The sequence below is a fragment of the Carya illinoinensis genome, chromosome 2 (assembly GCF_018687715.1).
Source record: "Carya illinoinensis cultivar Pawnee chromosome 2, C.illinoinensisPawnee_v1, whole genome shotgun sequence".
NCBI classification, from domain to species: Eukaryota; Viridiplantae; Streptophyta; class Magnoliopsida; order Fagales; family Juglandaceae; genus Carya; species Carya illinoinensis.
This window is the reverse complement of record NC_056753.1, coordinates 4,551,606-4,562,452: the sequence shown is the minus strand read 5'-3', so window position 1 is coordinate 4,562,452 and position 10,847 is coordinate 4,551,606. Positions and strand designations below refer to the sequence as shown.

Below are 10,847 nucleotides of genomic sequence, written 5' to 3'. Positions count from 1 at the left end.
AACAATTCAACCACGAACAGAAATATTCAATTGTGATAATCAAACAATTGAATTCAACACATACAAATTGACAAGCAAATAGAAGGGAATCAATGAAACCCTAGAAATTTCAAACTCTAGATGGTGCAAATTTTGGCAGCCCTAGGAAAAACGAATTTTTGTATTTTTTTTTTGGCAATCCTAAAACATTGAAGTACTAGAATTAACGATAAAATAAATAAAAAGATAGAATCAGACCTGATTGGAAATCTTGCTTTGAATACCAAATAATGTGAACCCCAATCGACTTGCTTTGAGACCCAACAACAATATTGGAAAACCAACCCAAGAAAGCCAAAATCAAGTCTATGGATGGAGAATCTAGACCCGTTGAGATCTCATTTCAAGAACCTAGATTATATTAAAATCTAGACCCATTGAAAAACCCGTCTCAAGAACCCGGATTACAAGGAGGAACGCCACAAAAGTTGTGATTTACTTTTGATAAGTTCAAACGTTCAATCAAGAATAAGAGGAGATAAACTCAACTCATAATGAATAAATTTATCAATTTCAATAATGTCTTACCCTCTCAAATGAGGCTACAAGTAGTTTAAATAACAATCCCCAAAACCCTAAGTGAGCCACGGTACTGTAGCGTGAACAGTGCCCGAGCTATAGTACTTCTAAAACCCTAGTTTATTTTAAATAATAACTTTTCAAATATGCCCTTGGCCAAAATACAAGACCTTCCCAAAAACTCTAGTTCATTAGAAATAAGACATATGTGTGGGCTGACATCCTCAAGCCCACTTATTCTAAACTAATAAAATAAGCTATTTTAATAAAATAAATAAGTCCAAAACTTTCAATAACAATAAGTCCAAGTCGTGTCTTTTGTAGTGTATGACGTGGATGAAAACTAGATCTCCTCCTTTCAAACCCATCTTGAATGTTGGGCTCTTACTAAACACGTCTCAAGTGGATTTCACACATCATTGCATAGCTTTCTTCATCTTCCTAGCTCTTGATCTTATAATTGCCTATTCTAAAACTTGCAAATGATCTTTACGACTTGGCCCCACCTTGGGGCCCATCATTCCCTCTCTCCTCAACAGGATTCGACCTCGAATCTCCAACTGGATCAAAGGGAAAAAGATCAGTAATATTGAAAATAGCAAACACATGATACATACCTGGAAGATCCACTAGATATGAAATATCATTAATTTTATTAAGAGTTTGGAAATGTCCATCCAAGCTTCTTCTGTCATCACCAGGTAAAGGCATTAAATCAAAATGAAGAAGTGGATTAAAGCCAAAAACAACTTCAAAAGATGAATGAGAAATAGTAGGATACATGGTCTTATTATATGAAAACTCTAATAATGACAAATGATACTCTCGCAAACATTCATGCAACAATTCAATGAATGGAAAATGATACTCCCACAAACATTTATGAAAAACATCTAAAATCTTCCTTACACCAAAATGATCACTCTAATTATATGCGACCTCGATGAATGGTAAACTATACTCCCAAAAATATTCATGCAATACGCCTAAACTCTTCTTTACACCAAAGGGACCATTCCAATTATATGCAAAGTCAATAAATGACAAGTAATACTCCTACCAATGGCTATGCAACACGTCCAAGGTTCTTTACATCAAAATTTTCCAACAAAGCACCTTCATGTGCTCCAAGAGCAAGCAACTCATGCATAGAACTATTAGGTACAAAAAATCTATTATCTCTAAACAAGTACCGATCTAGTCTATAGAGATGAGCAAACGATACTATCTCACATACTCCATGCACACCAGCCAAGCCATCATCATTAATATACAATTCTTATCATATTCAAGTCTCAATAATTTTGTATCTAAAATGATGACAAGGACACACCTTTTTGCTAAAGCATCAAACACAAAATTTTTCTTACCTTGTGTGTACTTGATTACATAAGGAAATGTCTCAATGAATTGCACCCATTTGGCATGTATTCTATTCAACTTACAGTGTCTTTTCAAGTGCGTCATGAACTCATGTTCTTTAAAGAAAGGTTGAGTAGGGATTGTCGCACTTGGCATAAAATCAATGTAACGCTCTATCTCTCTAATAGGTGGCAATCCACTAAACACTCCACTCGGAATTACGACCTTATATCCCTGCAACAAAGAGATAACAATACTAGGTAAAGATTCATTAAATCCATTAGTAGTAAAATTTGCCTTAGCATAAAAACGCAATTCTCTCTTTGTTTTTCTCTCACTTTCTTCACTCCTGTTTTCTTTTCACTCTTCTTTATCTTTTCACTCTTTTTTTTTCTTTCACTCTTTTTTTTTCTTTCACTCTCTTTTTCCTTTTCACTCTCTTTTTTCTTTTTACTCTCTCTCTTTTCTTCAATCTCTTTATTCTTTTCACTCTCTGTTTTCTTTTCACTCTATTTTTTCTTCATTCTCTTTATTATTTTCACTCTCTCCTTCTCTTCAGGTTTTGGCCTCACTATTTCTTTTTTTCTCAATCTCACTTTCTCCCTCTCTTTTTTGATCAATCTCACTTTCTCCCTCTCTTTTTTGATCAATCTCACTTTCTCTCTTTCTTTTTTGATCAACCTTACTTTCAATTTCAGTTGGTCCTCATGGACCTGTGTTGGAGTTAAAGGAGCAAGTTTGATTGTTTTTCCATCCTTTTCAAAACCGTACATGTTTCTAAACCCATCATAGATCACTCTCCTATCACACTGTCATGGCCTCCCCAACAAAATATGGCCAGCATGCATAGGCACTACATCACAAAGTACCTCATCCTTGTACCTCCCAATTGAAAAAAATACTAACACTTGCTTATTTACCCTAACCTCCCCATAATCATTTAACCACTGCAACTTGTATGGTCTAGGGTGTTTCAAAGTAGGTAAATTCAATTTCTCAACTAAAGTAGTGCTAGCAACATTTCTCCCCCATCAATGATCATACTACATATCTTGTTGTTGATGTGGCATTTAGTATGAAAAATGTTCTTCTCTCTCTGCTTCTCTGTATCATCCATCTTACTATGTGTATTGACAGTACACCTGACAACAAGAGACTCACCATATTTCTCATTCTTATACTCATGTTCAATACTAGACTTACGTCTCTTCCTATCTCTCACACTTTGCAGATTTCTAATCAATACGACTTGTTGATCCATCCTATTTCTCACTTTCCCCAACCTCAAATTTAACCGCTCAAGTTGTTGCATGACTTGCAACACAAATGAATTATTTGACATGTCTTTTGATTATGAGTCACTTTAATGAGATATCGTATTTGCTGCACCAAAAAGAATGTTAGTGGAAAAAGACCTCACACACTCTCCCTCATGTGTTTACACTCAAATAATAGCACTCTACTCATGTTTCACTCTTAATTGGGTTTTTTCCAATAATGATCTCACACTCTCTTGCCTTTTACCTCAAGAGTTTTCCCACTCAAGTTCTTTCAAAACTAATTGAACTAAATCAAGACAATATAACCTTGTTTTATCCCAACTAATAATTAGGTTCTAGAAACAAGAATAAGATAAACACGGAAGGAATAAAACAACAAGGGAATTAAGGAAATTATTGGAATGGAAGGGTAACTATAAGACAAGATACCAACTAGATAGATTTATTCAGGCCCTTTAAAGATAACGCTCAATCAATGCCAAGTCACTCAATTTCATATGACAAAGTATTTCAAACAACCTATACCCAAAATCCTTTTCTTTCTCTTCTTTTTTTTTTTCAAATTTTTTTCCTTTTTTTTCACATTTTTTTCCTTTCTTTTCTTTTCTTTTCCTTTCTTTTCTTTTCTTTTATTTTCCTTTTCTTTTTTTTTTCTTTTCTTTTCCCAACAATTCAACCACAAACAGAAATATTTAATTGTGATAATCAAACAATTGAATTCAACACATACAAATTGACAAGGAAATAGAAGGGAATCAATGAAATCTTAGAAATTTCAAACCCTAGATGGTGCAAATTTTGGCAGCCCTAAGAAAAATGAATTTTTGTGTTTTTTTTTTTGGCAATCCTAGAACATTGAAGCGCTAGATTAACGATACAATAAATAAAAAGATAAAATCAGACCTGATTGAAAACCTTGTTCTGAATACTAAATGATGTGAATCCCAATCGACTCTCTTTGAGACCCAATAAAAATATTGGAAAACCAACCAAGAAAGCCAAAATCAAGTCTATAAATAAAAAATCTAGACCCGTTGAGATCCCGTTTCAATAACCTAGATTATATTAAAATCTAGACCCATTGAAGAACCCGTCTCAAGAACCCGGATTACAAGGAGGAACGCCACAAAGGTTGTGATTTACCTTTGATAAGTTCAAACGTTCAATCAAGAACAAGAGGAAATAAACTCAACTCACAATGAATAAATTCATCAATTTCAATAATGTCTTACCCTCTCAAATGAGGCTACACGTGGTTTAAATAACAATCTCCAAAACCTTAAGTGAGCCGCGGTACTGTAGCGTGAACAGTGTCCGGGCTACAGTACTTCTAAAATCCTAGTTTACTTTAAATAATAACTTTTCAAATATGCCCTTGACCAAAATATAAGGCCTTCCCAAAAACCCTAATTCATTAGAAATAAGACATATGTGTGGACTGACATCCTCAAGTCCACTTATTCTAAACTAATAAAATAAGCTTTTTTAATAAAAAAAATAAGTCCAAAGCCTTCAATAACAATAAGTCCAAGTCATGTCTTTTGTAGTGTATCACGTGGATGAAAACTAGATCTCCTCTTTTCAAGCCCATCTTGAATGTTGGGCTCTTGCTAAACACATCTCAAATGGATTTCACCCATCTTTGCATAGCTTTCTTCATCTTCCTAGCTCTTAATCTTGTAATTGCCCATTCTAAAATTTGCAAATGATCTTTACGACTTGGCCCCACCTTGGGACTCATCATAATGTCTTGAAGATTTGTGCTGATTGTACTCTTTTTGTTTCGCTAAGATTTTATCCCACTGGGTTTTTCTTTTTAAGGTTTTAATAAGGCAATCTTAAAGCACTTGGCGGTACACATGAATACTGTACTTTTTTTCTTTCGCCATTGATTTTTTCCCACAGGGTTTTTCCTTGACAAGGTTTTAACGAGGCATATTTTTTAAATATGATCATCTAAAGGGGAAGTGTTATAAACCAACTTATATTGTATGACCACATTTAGCCGTCGTAATTGACCAAATCGTAGTCGTCAATTAAGACTTTTGTACTCTTATATATATGGGTATTTCTAAGTTCAGATTACAAGATAATGAGAACCTCTTTCTTGATCTCTCTCTCATTCTCTCTTTTTTTTATTGATTCACAACAATATATATATATATATAATTAATTAATTAGAATTTATTTGAATAGTAAAATAAGATGAAATAGTTTTAGATAAAAATTAAAAATTAAATCAAATATATTTAGAATATTATTTTTAATATTATTATTATTTTGAGATTTAAAAAAATTAAATTATTTATTATATTTTATATGAAAATTTAAAAAAATTATAATAATAAGATAAAATAAAATGAGTTAAAATGAAATGTGACGAAACAAAATATTAATTTAAACGGCCCCTTAATTGATCATTAGCATATATAAATGGGAACGTTAGATGAACAAGATTTTCGTTTCCAATTTTACGCCTACTTTTATTCCAATTTTATACTATCATCGGATTTATCCACCTTATCAGATCTCTCTTTACCTCTCTCTCGGTTTTGGCCATTCATTCAGACGAATCTTGATGGTGAGGTGCCGAAGAAAAATTTCCATTATCTTGGTTCATTTTGTTCGTTGCTCTTCGCGGTGTTGTGTGGGTATGCTCTTCTTAGGTATTGAATCAACAGGAGGCTAGGGTTTTGGATTTTTGGTTTTGGCCATCGATTAGAGGAATGCGGTCCCACCGGGCTTTAGCCCGACATCGTTCCTCGAGTCCCCGTGCTTCTCTCCAACATGAAGGTTAGATTCGGTTCGGTCTCTTTTTCCTTTTTGAGTAATTAATTCTGTTTAGCTGCCGAGAAAAAAAAAGGTCAGAAAGTGATGGGTGCCCCAGCAGCTGGAGTGGAAATTCTCGCAGGTTTTTGGTGAACGGGCAGCCGGGGAAGAAGTTCAGGAAGGTTTGCTTTTCCAATTCCCGTTTTCAAAAATACTAATTTTTTTTATTCTTATAGTTTCTTTATGTTCAATTATTTCATCGAGTTACTAATTAATAGTTATATTACTTTTTGGTGAGCTAGATTTGTGCATTCATTGCTGAAGTTGTGATATGCGAGTTTGATAGATAGAGTGGGTTTTTAGTTTGAGGATTGGATTTAACAGTTTATTGTCATTGTATCTGAACAGCTTGTGGTTTAGCCTTTTATCCATGGTGAGAAGTAATATAGTTTGGATGAGAGTTATTATGTGCTCTTGTTTTTACTATGGTGGGAAGATTAGCCGCTAAACGACCAAAAAAAATCCATTGGTGTCACTAATTTGGTTGCTTATGGAAAAACCTATAAAAAACAAAAATTCGGTTGCTTATGGAAAGTAATTGTTGAAAGTTCATCGTTGTTAATTTGGTTTCTTATGGAATTGTGTTATTTTTCTTCGTCTCAATGGTTGGGTGTTCCCTGTTGTATGCTTCATGTACTTGGATTGTATCTTTTGCCCTTTGAATGAAACTTACCGTTTTTAAAAGAATTTATGTGTCTGACTAAAAGACTAGAAGCGTCTGGGTATTGGGGGTAATTGGTGTTACATTGTCAAACTTGCTGAGTGGCCTGGGTCTGTTAGTTATGCCCCAAGGTGTTTAGTTTCTTACATTTGCTAGAATTATTGAGCGTGAAGTTTGGTGACAGTAGATATTAGCTCAACAAAGATGATTCGTATGTTTTTTTAACCCATATGTTACTCTATTTCTTCTTAATAGCAATGGGACGCGGAATTACTTCACATATCTTGCTTTTTTCTTTTAGGTTAAATTGATGCTTAATTTAAATCCTATTAATGATAGAATTCATGAAGTCCATTTCTTTGGACTTTTAGTTCAAACTCTTATTTTCAATAACATACATTGATTCTTTTTTAGCCTTTTCTTGTCATGCGTTTGCTATTCGACAAATTGATAATAATTTTCAAAATGCGGGGCACCGCAGGTGTATTTTGTTAATGAAACTGTTAAGAATCTGAAGGCAGAAGTGGCTAGAGTTTCAAAGATCAAGTGTAGCAAATGTGGACAGAAAGGGAGCAGCCCTGGGCTGCTATGCGAAATCCTATCGGAAAAGCTATCGTGTTCCCTGTGCAGTGGAAATGTCAGATTGTCTCTGGGATCATGTTGGTGCAATATGCCTTTCCATTCAGTATCATGATTATATAATTTATTGCCTATGGAATTGATCTTTCAATATAATGTGTTAAGCTTTAACTATTAATGGGTTTTAATGCTTTTGTAACTAACTGAATCAGTTTTCAATCTTTCAAAGTTATAAATAGTGTATAGCTATGTTGAAAGTATCATCTAATTTTCTGCTGTTCTGCATGTAGAGCCCCTCCACAGCCTATACTTTGGGTAGCTCCTAGGGATGGAGCCAAAGAATGGGTTATATGTGGATCTGCTCTATCTACTGAAGAAAATGTTAGTTTGAATAGGTTTTTGTCCTTTTAATCACTCGCTTGAGTCATTGCCATGCTTTGGTGGAAATTGAAATAATTTTCTTTTTCTACGATACTTCAAAATTCCTAGATTTTGTGTTGCAAGGATCTCCTTGCTTGCAAGGACCTTATTGTTGATTAATCCGTATTTGCTGAAGGCATTTTGCCAAAATATCATTACATTTATAAGATGATTTTTGTCACTTGATTTCTTTGAGCTCTTCAGATAAGCACACAAGAGGAAAAAAAAATAGGAATCGTTAACTGAAGCACCTGACTCTGAAGATTTATGGAAAAGCAAATTCTTTACTTGATTTTAGCACATGCTTTTCAGATTATTTAGTTTGGGAGTAATCAAGTGATTAGCTTTTTCACCTCTTCTTTCTAAATAATTTCGTTTCAGGTTCTTGTGCTCAAGTTTGCAAGCATGTGTGGTGCAACTGTCACCAAGTTTTGGAAATCAAATGTCACACACGTGATTGCGACCACAGATGCACAGGATGCATGTACCAGGACCCTTAAAGTTCTCATGGCCATTTTGAATGGGAGATGGATCCTTAAAATTGGCTGTAAGTTGCCCTTAATGTTGTTTTTTGTTGTGCTAATTAGCTCTTTGACTTTCTTGTATAAGACCAGTCGCAGGTCCAGAAACTCATCTTTGTGGGACCAAAATATGATAATAAAAAGTTTTTAAGATATAAGCAATATTTTCAATAAGTTTTTATTAACTTAAGGATATATGATACATGTCTATGTAATGAAAGATAAAAAATTACTGATAATTAAAAACTTAGTATATTTAGTGTTTTCTTTTCAAGTTGTGGATGTGGAGGAGAGAACACTAATAAAAGAAAGAACAAAATGTTGAACGAAATTCAAGAGAAAATAGAGAAAAGCCACATAGAAAAAAGAAAGTGGAAGAGAAAATTAGAAATTTAAAGGAGACTGGAGTGAATAGGAAAATGCTACATGCCATGGGTTCTTTCTATAAATAAAAAGATATTTTTTGGATTTTTAAAATTTTAAGGGCCAAACTTATAGGTTTTCAAAAAAATTAAAGCATTTTACAAAAACTGGGCTACATTTTGAATTTTAGCAGAAACTTAATAGATTTTTTTAAGGGTTAATTTAGATATTTTGAGAGTTATAAGGATTATTTATAGAAAAATTCTTCTTGCAACCGGCTGGAGAAACCCCCAAGTAACCGTGTCCACTTGGGAAAATAAAACTGTGCGTTTCATATACAGTGTTCCATCATATTTTTCCTCTCTCAACTGCTCCTTTCGTCTTCCCAACGAAGAACGCCAATTACCTTGATCAAGATTAATAACCAGGAGATGAAGAAACTCCATTATAAAAAACAAAAAAAAACTAGAACTGCCAAAGACAATAGAAAGAGGCATTGGACTCACCTAAAACTGATGCAAAGATGCAGAAGAATCTCAAAAGAGATTATAAACAACAGATCCAACCAATTAATCTTCCAAATACAGCTCTATTTTTATTTCCCCCCTCAAGCTCCTAACAAGAAATAAGTCCTCCATTAAATGGGTATACGCCTAGACCCCCAGCATTTTTGGTTCAATCTTAGCTGGGGGGTAATTTCTTCTCAGTTTGTCATTTCTTTTGGTAAATTTCTTTTGCTTTCTCATTCTTGAACATTTTTTTTGTTTTTTATTTTTTGGAACATGTTTCTGTGCCATTTTCCTGTTATTTCCAATTTTTCAGTCACTCGAAAGCACTAGTTTGTGCCTTTTTCAGTCACTCAAAAGCACTAATTTGGGTATTTTTCAGTCACTCAAAATGCTCTGTAAAAATAGATTTGGGCATTTTTACACTTGAAATGCTCTATAGAAATGGGTTTGGCCACAAAAATAGAGACTTCTCAGTTTCTTCGTTCTTCTTTCTTCCTTATACGTTTTACTAGGTCTCTTTTGTTTCTTTCACTCTATTTTCAGTCACTGGGTGAAGTGCTGTTGGGTTTAGCCCGCTTTCTTCTTTTCTCCGTTTTCATTTCATTATTTTTGGTCAAATGATGACGTGACAACTTACCACATCATCCGGTTATATGGCAGTTCCGCAAGTCGGTTGTACGTGACAACTTAATCTTGTTTCTCTAAGTTTCCTTTTATTGATTGAACTTTTATGTACTGATGTAACTTGAAATGCTGGCTTTGCATGGGTAAAGGCTTGTATGGAATCAATGCACCTCGTGGATGAAGAACCTTAAGAAGTTGACTTTGACAACCATGGGAGTTGCAATGGCCCCAAAACTGGCAGGCTTATGGGCTTCGATAATGCAAGTCCAATTCTTTGATGCATGGCAGACATGAACAATGGGAATATATGGATTATGCTGTTCGAACTTTTATGAGCATCTTAGTTCAACTGGACTTGTCTTAAAACTAGAATGTCTGGAAGAAAATTAACAGACCATTCTCTCGTAATAACTTAAATAAGTCACGAGAAATTGGGTGGCCATCTTGTTGAGTCCTGGCTATTTGTTCTCAATATAGGAATTTCCCTGAAATATTTTGGCTGAATGTTATGGACAATAAGAAGGCTGGTAAACTATCTTGGTATCGTATCAAACATCTTGGGATCAAAACCTGCTTTCAGGTGGGATGGGGTGATTTATGCGGGACTTTACATGTTGAGTTATCCTTCTATTGCAATTTGGTCTAGAAAAATAATTGTGCAAATTTCATTCCGTGTTAACATATTCTCGATATTTGTTTTGTCTCATCTTAATTCAGTCATTCCTCAGGTTGAAATAATCAATTTGCTTATTTATTTTCCAGGCACCAAAACTCTTCTTTACTTTTCAAAATAGTATCTCCCTCAGTTGTAACTAGGTTTTGCAGATCTTTCATGTATCCAGGCACAAAATCACCAACAAAATAGAACTTCCCATGATTATATTTTTAAAGTAATAAGTAAAAACATAATTGAATATGAATTGATAACTGTTTGCATAGTATGCATAGAGATTTGCCCAAAATAAAGTAATTTTCTGTGTTTTAAATTATTACAACTTTAATGCCAAAACCTTTATGTTGTATTGTAATGAATACATTTTTTTTTTATCATTTTTTGTTAATTTAGCAGTGAAGGTTGTACGTCACTGTCAAGCTTTCGACCACGTTTGCCTCCACTAGGCAAACATCCCTTGAACGTTTT

The 10,847-nt window shown here is 34.0% G+C and overlaps 1 long non-coding RNA gene across 2 annotated transcripts; it reads left to right on the top strand.

The window, feature by feature from the left end:
- The first annotated feature begins 5,657 nt into the window (after positions 1–5,657).
- Positions 5,658–10,328, top strand: LOC122298021. Of its 2 annotated transcripts, none has more exons than XR_006239090.1 (4): positions 5,658–6,151; positions 7,172–7,349; positions 8,071–9,757; positions 9,856–10,328. It is a non-coding gene; the product is annotated as an uncharacterized LOC122298021 (long non-coding RNA). The 2 variants fall into 2 exon arrangements; XR_006239084.1 differs by having other exon boundaries at positions 5,665–6,151; positions 8,071–8,236; positions 9,856–10,254.
- The last annotated feature ends 519 nt before the right edge of the window (positions 10,329–10,847 follow it).